This window comes from Bombyx mandarina, chromosome 21 (genome assembly GCF_030267445.1).
Source record: "Bombyx mandarina strain Sakado chromosome 21, ASM3026744v2".
In the NCBI taxonomy this organism is placed as follows: Eukaryota; Metazoa; Arthropoda; class Insecta; order Lepidoptera; family Bombycidae; genus Bombyx; species Bombyx mandarina.
This window is the reverse complement of record NC_143227.1, coordinates 11304218-11314911: the sequence shown is the minus strand read 5'-3', so window position 1 is coordinate 11314911 and position 10694 is coordinate 11304218. Positions and strand designations below refer to the sequence as shown.

General features: G+C 36.8%; 2 non-coding genes across 2 annotated transcripts; one reads left to right on the top strand and one right to left on the bottom strand.

Annotated features, from left to right (window-relative positions):
- Positions 1-4716: 4716 nt before the first annotated feature.
- Positions 4717-4788, top strand: TRNAA-CGC (transfer RNA alanine (anticodon CGC)). The gene has a single exon. It is a non-coding gene; the product is annotated as a tRNA-Ala (tRNA).
- A 1943-nt stretch (positions 4789-6731) lies between these two features.
- Positions 6732-6804, bottom strand: TRNAR-UCG (transfer RNA arginine (anticodon UCG)). The gene has a single exon. It is a non-coding gene; the product is annotated as a tRNA-Arg (tRNA).
- Positions 6805-10694: the final 3890 nt, after the last annotated feature.

The following is a 10694-nucleotide window of genomic DNA, read 5'->3' as shown; positions in this document are numbered from 1 at the left end:
ACCAGTCGGGTCGTGAGCATATCTGCCCGTCAGGAACAAAAACAAAACTTTTCGTTTTTAATGACTTTGTGGTTTTTCTCATTTGTGACTGACAAGCTCAGTTCAATGAACTTAAACAGGTGTAATGTCATCTAGAACAAAAAGAGGAATGCATATTTGATAGAGCATCCCATAGCCGCCGGCAAAGTCACGTCGGCTTTATACGTTTAGAACCAGTAACATAACATCTCACCCGAGATCATTCACCCCTGACCTCTAACTGGCGTTGGTCATCGCGAGACGTCTCGTATCTCGTTCTCGTTGATTTGTTTGTGTATAAGTGCATCCTTGTCTTTGGGTGCACGATCCGATCCGTGTGGATCCGGGTATCCTCAGAGAATTGCACTTTATTGCGCGGTTCAAGAATTATGTTTCTTTTTTTTTTTTTTGCTAATTTTACTAATTTCGTTTAAGTTAGTAATTAAGTTAGGTTAGTCATTTTATTTAAAACAGATCATATATTTAAAATTTTAATTTATATAAATTAAATTATTTATTAAAATCGATCTTTCTTAATTGTATTTATAAGATGTGAAGATGAATTCAAATATCATAACTTTTAGAAAATCTATTTACATAAAATTGCTTTATGTCGGGAAAATGTCCGATCTTTTACCGTCAAAACTTTAAAAATACTCCTTTGTATAAGAGGCAGCAATTAGCCTGTGTCTCTGGCATTTCGGAAGTCCATAAGCGACGGTAACCACTCACCATCAGGTTGGGCTGTATGCTCGTTAGTCTACGTGTACCCAAAATGCACAACTTAAATCAGACTTAATATTTTATTGTTAAACTAGAGTACGAATTAATTTACCCCTTTCGGTTAAAGCTAGGTAGGCATGCAGATAAGTGTCAAAAATATTTAGGTAACTTTTAATTAGTATTAATTTCGGTTTATTTATTACTAGCCACCCGCCCTCGCTTCGCTTCGGAAACATTAAAACACACATGAAACCAAAAAAAATAAATTAAAAAAAATTTAAAAAAGTAGCCTATGTTCATCAGGGACAATGTCGGCTTCTAATGGCAAAAGAATTTTTCAAATCGGTCCAGTAGTTTCGGAGCCTATTCGAAACAAACAAACAAACAAATCTTTCCTCTTTATAATATTAGTATAGAAGACACTTATTAACCGATTTAAAAAAAGGAGGAGATTATCGATTTCACCGTATTTTTTTATGTGTACCTTAGAACTTTTTCCAGGAAAACGGATATTGGTATTTCTTTTTTAACTTTAACATGCTAGTAGCTAGTTTCAAGTTATCCCATATAAAATGTATGAGGATCTGTTGGATGCTTGGGTTTATTGAATAAAACTTTCAAATCGATCTTGAGCTTGTATTTTCTTTGTACAGGTTTTTTCTTAATTTTTATGTTGCAAACAAGTTAGCTTGGCACGGCGATAATGATAATGATAAGTGTAATGGTGTTGGTAAACATTAATAAAAATTTCAATATTGCTCCTTAAAATTTAGTAGGCGTTAACAGAATCTGACCAATATTTTTGAGTTTACCCTGATAATAATACCTATTTAATTGCCTTCAGCTACGTTGATGATATAATCTTATTTTATTTTATTGAACTCAGGTTTCTTTTTCATTAACATTCTTTGTTTCTCTGAGAAGATCCAGCTAAGTATCCGATAGATTGTGTCTTTGGGAAATATCCGTTAGTCGAAAACCAGCTAACGGATTGCTGTAAATGTTTTAATTTCTTTTCTTGAATCCATAAGACGATCGTCTACACACTGAAAATCAAAGGTACCCATAGTCCAACTTCTGTAACGCAATAATAGCAATTACCTCTGTCTGTTATGCAACGCTCTCTAAGTTTGGTTTAAGTTTTTAAGAGGATTGATTACTTTATCCTAAGGTTTCAATTATCATAATAATACGTAAAATCAAGCAAAGCGAAATTCAACCACCATAGCTCGTTCACAAAGTCAAGTACCACAAAACAAATAAAACTAAATTTAAAAAAATCCTCTCTCAAATTGATTAATCAATTAATTCAATACTAAATGATTAAAATTAACTTTAATGAATTAATGATTAAATTACAATTATGTTATTTTTCAGTTCCATTCTTGGCCGGATTAATTTCATATAATATTTATTAATTTCGTAGTTACTTTCAAAAGTTTTCACTATTCTTGTACCGCGCTATAAATCGGAGACGCCTGTATGTTCCGTAGAGTTGTACCTTCACATACTTTCATTACAAACTCAGTATGGTACGTATGCCTTCACAAAACTGCTAGTCAAACTATTTATGGTCGGTTTCATGGAAGCTGAATGACATTTTTAAATGACCCTGACTTCGAAATTGAGTGACACGGTGATAAATATTTTTTTGTACAAAATTTATTTCCTTAGTCCTCCCTCTAACACAGTCAGACACAAAATTTGAGGGCACAATTAAGGTGAATGCACAATGCAATACGGCAACTGGGAAACATCAACATAATATGTGCCGTGAGAACTATCTCCCATCTACAGAAAAACAAGCTGACTCTACGAGCCAAATCTCAAACCAACATCCGTCCGGCTCAAAAACGACTACACTACAGAGCTCTGTACACGTTATAAATGAAATTTAACTGAAAAGTCGAAAAATCATGGCGGAGGTGAACGAGCTCACAGCCCACCTGGTGTTAGGTGGTTACTGAAGCCCATAGACATCTACAACGTAAATGCGCCACACACCTTGAGATATAAGTTCTAAGGTCTCAGTATAGTTACAACGGCTACCCCAGCCTTCAAACCTAAACGCATTACTGCTTCACGGCAGAAGTAGGCGGGGTGGTGGTACCTACCCGTGCAGACTCACAAGAGGTCCTACCACCAGTGATTACGCAAATTATAATTTTGCGGGTTTGATTTTTATTACACGATGTTATTCCTTCACCGTGGAAGTCAATCGTCAACATTTGTTAAGTACGTATTTCATTAGAAAAATTGGTACCCGCCTGCGGGATTCGAACACCGGTGCAACGCAACAACGAATGCACCGGACGGCTTATCCTTTAGGCCACGACGACTTCTAAATGACTAAAATCATGACGCAATTGAAGATAAAACTAAATTAGTCCACCAATAGAATTGATATGTATTTTATTATGTGGTGCCACAACCCCAAAGTGCTTATTCGCATAGCACGCGGGCGGCGACGCGTGAAAATCAAATGGAAATCATTAAAGCGATTCTTTTGTTGTGCTTCCCTGAGCACTTATCGACAACCCCTTTGCAACGTTGCGACGTAATTATATGAATTTAGGTCTACTTCAGTTTTTCGGTTCAATTTTTAGAATTGCGTATCAATAGAATATGAATGAGTGTGTTTATTATTTAAAAAAAAAACAGTTTTTTCGTATGTTTTACTGGTCGTTAGTGTGTTGTGAGTGGTGCCAAAGTCCTGCATATTTCTGCTGTGAAGCTCTCTGTTCCGTCTTTAAGGGAGATACAGCCGTGGTTCAAAACAAATTAGATTTCGACTTCATGTCTTAAAATGGAGGTAATCACATAGATCTATGTGCTTAGTGCGAGTTTTTTAACGTTCACGATAGCGTAAAAGTTAACCCAATTTTGTATGCAGTTGGAACAAAAAAAAGCGCCCCTAGCGGCAAACGTAGGCAAACGATCCCATTCCATACAAATATGAGCTAACTTTTACGCTATCGAAAACGTTAAAAGACTCGCACTAAGCACAATATAGGCTTCTGCATCCACTTAAGGTAACATCACATGGACCGTGAGCTCATTTACTCATGTACAGTAGTAATAAATAAAGGAATAGGCAGGAGCCAGACAGAAAGAGACTTTTGTCATTCCACATTGACGTTTTCAATCGATGTACACAAAACGAAAAACATATTTCAATAAACACTTCCTCGAAGCGTCTCTGCCTACATCACAAAATTTAAGCGATCGTTAAGAATAATTTCCTGCAAAAAAAACTTTCCCGTTAACTGGCAACAAAGCTGTGAAATATCAATTTTAAAATAACCCTTATTACAAATCCGAGAAAGTCGATATTATTTCGATTCAAAGCACAATGCGATTTAAATATTTCAACTACTTAATTAAAACACAGAGACTGTAAAAACATTGGCTCCGATAATCTGATGGGATGGATGCGTTTGTTTTAATTCCAAACAGCGCGTTTTTGTACACTGCAAATTAATTGAATAAAACGCCATCTGTTGTATAATAATAGTATTAATTTGTGAATTTTCGCGCTATTTCGCGAAAACCATTTTAAATTTTTCGATGCAATATTTTTTTTATCAAGCTTAATGATACATGATAAAAAAAATATGAGATTTACGAATGGATGCTTCTCGCCCCTGAGGTTACAGGAATGGTTCGTTCCACTATTAATCACTGGGGAGTTCATCACTCACTCCAAGTGGTTACGTCTGCCAAAGTTTTTAATTAATCTGATAGTGAACGGTTACCGTTGCTGGTGGACATTGTCAACGCCAGGGGCAAATCATAGCCGCTGCATTTTGATAAGCTCTCTCGTCAAATCTAGTTCAAATAAGGATTGTTTCGTTTTCAATTATGGTTGAATTCAATTTCAATGATTCACTAATGACGTAGGCGATAAGTTGAGTTGAATCATTTTTAAATAAAATAAATAATATGTATTGTATTATTTCATATCCACACAATGTAGGGGGTGTAACTCAGTGGTAGAGTGTCTGCTTCGCATGCTGAAAGTCCTGGGTTCAAATCCCAGCACCTCCAATGCAAGCTTATTTTTATGCCAAAAAAAATCTAATTCAAAGGGTCTTACATTGCTAATAAATAATTTTGGCCTGCGCATGAGACAATTTCCAAACGTCACCTCAGACACCGAGCAGCTACCAATACCTTTTCTAAGCTTATAGTAATAGTGTATTTTGTCCGATTACTCATATCCTACGAGTACCTACTCACCGACGCGACTGCATAAACTAAACTTTACTAAACCAATCACGCTATGTGGGTAGCTTTTTAACCGATTTCAACAAAAGGATTAAGTTCTCAATTTAATTGTATTTTTTTTTGAGAAAAAAAAACGGATGATATCAAAAAAACAATTGAAACTAATAGGTGCTGAACAAAAACAAAGAAAATAAAATCGCGTCACAAACAGATGAGAAATTGGTATTTAGAGCTTAAATTTTAATACACCTATGATTTATTGTAACGGTAGACAGCGGCTAGGCTCTGCCCCTGGCATTGCTGAAGTCCATGGGCGACGGTAACAACTCACCATCAGGTGGGCCGTACGCTCGTCTGCCTGCAAGGGCAATAAAAAAAAAGAAAAAAAGATATAACGATGCTATACCTACCAAAATAAACAGGATTTAAAAACGACAAAATGATCGCTTTTTCGAATCAGCAGAGCGAATAGCGCACGTGCCATTACGGGAGCATGCATGCATTAAACACAAATTAATAAATAAAATGATTTCTTTGTATTTGTGTCCGGCCATTACCTATTTTGATTGATTTGCACCTGGTCAGACATTGTGGTCACACAGCCGTAAATAAAATTGAAACTGCAATTTCGGGATTCAAAATAACATTGTTTAGTGCTCAGAGGGGTAAACGAGTTCACGGTCCGTCTGATGTTAAACGGAGATCAAAATCCGTTCACATTAACAAAGTATATGCCAGCACTACACTGAATTTTATTAATAACTAGCTGACCCGGCAGACTTCGTAGTGCCTCAATCGATACATAAAAGACTTAAGCTTTTGTATAAAATAAACTTAAAATAAACAAAAGGAATCCGTCCGATGGGGGACACATCAAAGGAAAAACCAAATATTGTTATTATTATTTAATTCCGAGCATTTTCGTATTTATCTACATTTTAAACCTTCTCTGGACTTCCACAAATAATTCAAGACCAAAATTAGCCAAATCGGTCCAGCCGTTCTCGAGTTTTAGCGAGACTAACGAACAGCAATTCATTTTTATATATGTATATAGATTAATCTTACAATTAATACTCTCACCAATATTATTGTTTCGTCCACTTCACACATTATATTACATTATAGTCTATGTTTTTTTGCCCCGAATCACTTTAAATTGAGTCTTGAGTTATAATAACTTAAACGAAAATGTATTAAAGTCACCTGTATGCTTAGTGTAGTGCGAGTTTTTAACTTCTCGATCGCGTAAACGTTAACTCAAATTTGTATGGAGTTGCAACAGCGCCCCTAGCGGCAAACGAAGGGAAGTTGTTCCAACTCCATACAAATTTGAGTACAATCTCGCACTCAGCACGCTGTTTCCGTTAAGTGAACGAAAACGAAAAAAAAATAGCCATAAATTCTTCTATTTATTCTTCAGGCCACAGAAATCCATTGCTGGTCATGACCTCCCCAAGCCTCGCCGCAAAAATCGATCCTACGCTGCTTACATCCAGTAGATCCCAGTGAACCTCAATAGGTCGTAGGTTATGGGAGGCATGCCCACGCTGCGCCTTCCTTTTTTTTCCTACCTATGCTGATAGCCTTGAGAGGCTATTTCAGCTTCTCCTTGACGTGTAGGTGACCTCACGGGGCTCAAACCCGTGTGTAACTTACACTGGCCCTAACAAGAGCAGTGCTTCTCAGAATCTAGCACCGGATCGGAAACGCGACCCACTGACAAGATCCGGCGAGAAACTCAGTGAGCTGAAAGAGCTGCACGACCGTGACAGGACTCGAACCTGCAATCTTCGGATTCGAAGTCTGACGCCTTATCCATTAGGCCACACGGTCCTTAAACGCCTTCCGGTATGCGGTCGTAACTCGACAGCTTTTCGGCCCCATTACATTGTCAATTTGTTATAACTGAATTCAGGATAATCAAAGAAGCATAAAAGTACAATGTGCTTTGTTAATCGAAAGGAAGCATCATTGGGAAGTCATTTACCGTAAAAGGGCAAACTGGCACAGGTGGGCATTACCAATATCCGAAATCCAAAAGGTCGGATGACATAAAAAATCACCGTCTTTATACCGAAGCCGATAGAGGCGATTAATCTTCGACTTTTAATATATGCGATCTTTTGCTTCTATACCAGCGAAATGTAAACCTAATTTGTGAGGGGCAGTCGAAATGAATGTTTGATTCAATACCAAAAATGTCAGTCTAAATGGAATATACAATGAGGAGCGAAGACTGTACTGACTTCAGGTTCCTATAGAACTAGAAGATCAATATTTCATTTTGATGAGGTTCTGTTAATACGCAGGTGAATGCTTCGTAGGATCCAATTTAGACTTTGACCTTCAAGGTCCTGGAGACATTAACCACGTCAGTGTCGCCAATATTGATATATGAGTTCTAAGTCTCGGTTTCTACAGTAAAACAGCTGTCCCACCCATCAAGTTGAAAAGCATTACTGCTTCACGGCAGAAATGGATAGGGTGGTGGTATCCACCCGTTTGGCCTCACTTAGCCCCCTACCACTATTAACGCAAATTAAAAAAAAATTGGATTTGATTTTTAATACATGATCTTATCCCTTCACCGTGGATGTCACTCACGAACATGTGCCAGGTACATATTTGATTAATTTTTTTTTTACCTGCCTGCGAGATTCGAACATCGGCACAGTCGCATCGTTCTATGCGAATGCACCAGGCGTCTTATCTTTTAGGCCACGATGACTTGTTCCATCTCTTCTTGTGCCATAAAAGGCGACTAACGCATTCACCAGAGTAACAATAGCCATGTTACCTGACTATTCGACACGTACTGTCTGTTACAACGTCAAGCCTGCACACCCGTGCAGAAATAGTCGTGATTGTGGAACCTACCCAGGTTCCACAATCACGACTATTTCTGCTGCAAACCAATCATGCGTTTCGGCCTAAAGGCTGGGACAGCCATTACATAATTTAATTAAGAGTTCGACCTCATGTCGAACCGTGGCGGTGAACCGTGAGCTCATTTATTGACTCATTTTTTTTTTAATTGCTTAGATGGATGAGCGAGCTCACAACCCACCTGGTGTTAAGTGGTTACTGGAGCCCATAGACATCTACAACGTAAATGCGCCACCCACTTTGAGATATAAATTCTAAGGTCTCAGTATAGTTACAACGGCTGCCTCGACCTTCAAACCGAAACGCATTACTGCTTCACGGCAGAAATAGGCAGGGCAATGGTACCTACCCATGCGGACTCACAAGAGGTCTTCACTAGGACTTTGGTTTTTTTTTTCATTTTCAATTAGACTTTTTTAAAAAAACGAGAAAAGATGAATCGAAGAAGCATCGGTAAACGTAAAGTATTGAACGTATGCGGAAATGAATCTGAGTTTTCATTTCCACGGCGGTAATCCGAACGGAAATCTAAAGCGACCGTATCGAATCGAACGTGTGTATAAGAAAATTTCGTGTTAAATCTTATGCGATATTATTGAATTTGAAAACATTTAATGTAATACGTGCGTAAATACGTACGTAAAGACAAAGGCGAGACAGTTAAGTGACGTTTTCTTTTGTATTCGTCAACGCAGTTGTGTTTTGTTTACTGGCTATTGATAAGTTCCAATATTCTTAATGATAATAATTGGAACTTTTTCCCATAGGAACTTTTCCCAGAAAATTGCGCGAACTAACATTTTAAATTATAAAAATAAAACAACGCTAAATTAAATAAAGTATTATTTTCTCAAAATTCGATTAATGCATACTTATTAATAACGTAATAATTGTAAACTTTTTTTAATGGATTTTATGACCTGGTAACTAAGACCTTTAGGACAAGTCTTATTTTAATTTTAATGAAAACTTTTTTTATATGAAATGAATTGAAAACGAAATGAAATGAAATAAAATGAAAACGAAACGAAACGAAATGAGATGAGATGATATGGGATGAAATATAATCTCAGTAAAATGGTGGTCATTAACTGAATTTTTTTCAGTGGACTTTTTGGAGGATCCTGAGAAGTTACGTTCAGCGGCTTTGTTTCATTTTCCTACATTTTGCACTTTCACAGATATTAAATAGTTAATAAACCACCGTTGTTACACATTTAAACCTGAAGAAACACTAAATAGACAAAATAAAACAAATCACACAACTTCTGTCCTCGCGTTCCCGCCAAAAAGTCCTGTAAATCTTAAGATTAAGAAATATATTTTACAAACACAATAATTGATTGATAAATTCGGCATATAGTCGTAAGATAATTCGGCATTTTTGCTTCACGGCTTGTCAATATCTGTAAGGAAACCATGGTTTCGGTACATTGGGGTGAGCACACCGCAAATTGCACTAGCCCATGGGAAATCACTGGTTATTAGCTGTCAATCATACCGCTTACACGCACCCCATACTATTGGGAGATTGTCACGCTGAGATTTTTATTTAATGTTGGAAAGTCGTTTTTTTGTATATACAAGTATATAGGTGATACATAAATCGTCTTCTCGCATTAAAACTGTATAATCTCAAAACTTACTAATTTTACAGGAGAGCGTTTTAAAGGTTTAATTAACATGCGATATTTTTAATATATCTTTGCAACATTTCTTTTTATGGTTCCAGGTGGCATAAACCAGCTCTGCTCTAGTCAAGAGCGTTGTTAATAGAGATGATGCAAATAAAAGAGATGACGCAATCATCTCCCATAAACTGCCATCCACGGAAATCTATATCTATACTAATATTATAAAGAGGAAAGATTTTTTTGTTTGTTTGTATTGAATAGGCTCCGAAACTACGAAACCAATTAAAAAAATTATTTCACTGTTTGGAAGTTACACTATTCCCGAGTGACATAGGCTATAATATTTTTTGAAAAAAATTAGGGATTCTTACTAAAACTCCAATAATTGTAACTCAAGGTGTAAAAATATTACCTAAAATATTATTTTCATCGCGTGCCCTGCGAAAACTATTGATGATAGAAAAAAATGACGAACTATGACTTTGTAGAACACATTATTATTTAAAAAAGTGCCCCAACAGCATACGTCTAACTATTATAACTAGTCAGGTCATAAGTATTGTCACACAGTAAAAACTTTTCTTTTAGAATGCTGGCCACAAAAAAGTTTATTGAACCCGAATTTCGAATTGTTCATGAAAATAAAAATGTATACTTTTAGAATTTTACTCATTTTTAAATATGGAGTGGACGCTTAAAGAAGACCGTGTTGCAGTTATTGCGTTGCATCGTTGGGGTTACGCGCCAATTCAAATTTTTAACATACTGAAAATTTTGAATATAACCAAAAGATTCGTTTATCGTACCATCAAACGATACAATGAAGACTCTAGTGTAGATGACAGGTCAAGAAGTGGTCGCCCACGGTCTGTTAGGACTCCAGCTGTGAAGGCGCGAATTCAAAGAAATACCAAACGTAAGCAGACACTGTTGGCCCTTCAGATGGGGTTAAGCAGAACCACGGTGAAAAGGGTGTTAAATGAAGACTTAGGGCTTCGGGCATATCGAAGAAAAACAGGACATCGTTTGAATGCTCGTCTAATGGACCTGAGACTGAAGAGATTCCGCGCTTTGTTGAAGCGGTACGCGGGAAAAAAATATCGGGAAATTCTTTTTTCGGATGAAAAAATTTTTACCGTAAAAGAGAGCTACAACAAACAAAATGATAAGGTGTACGCACACAGTAGTGAAGAAGCGAGCAAC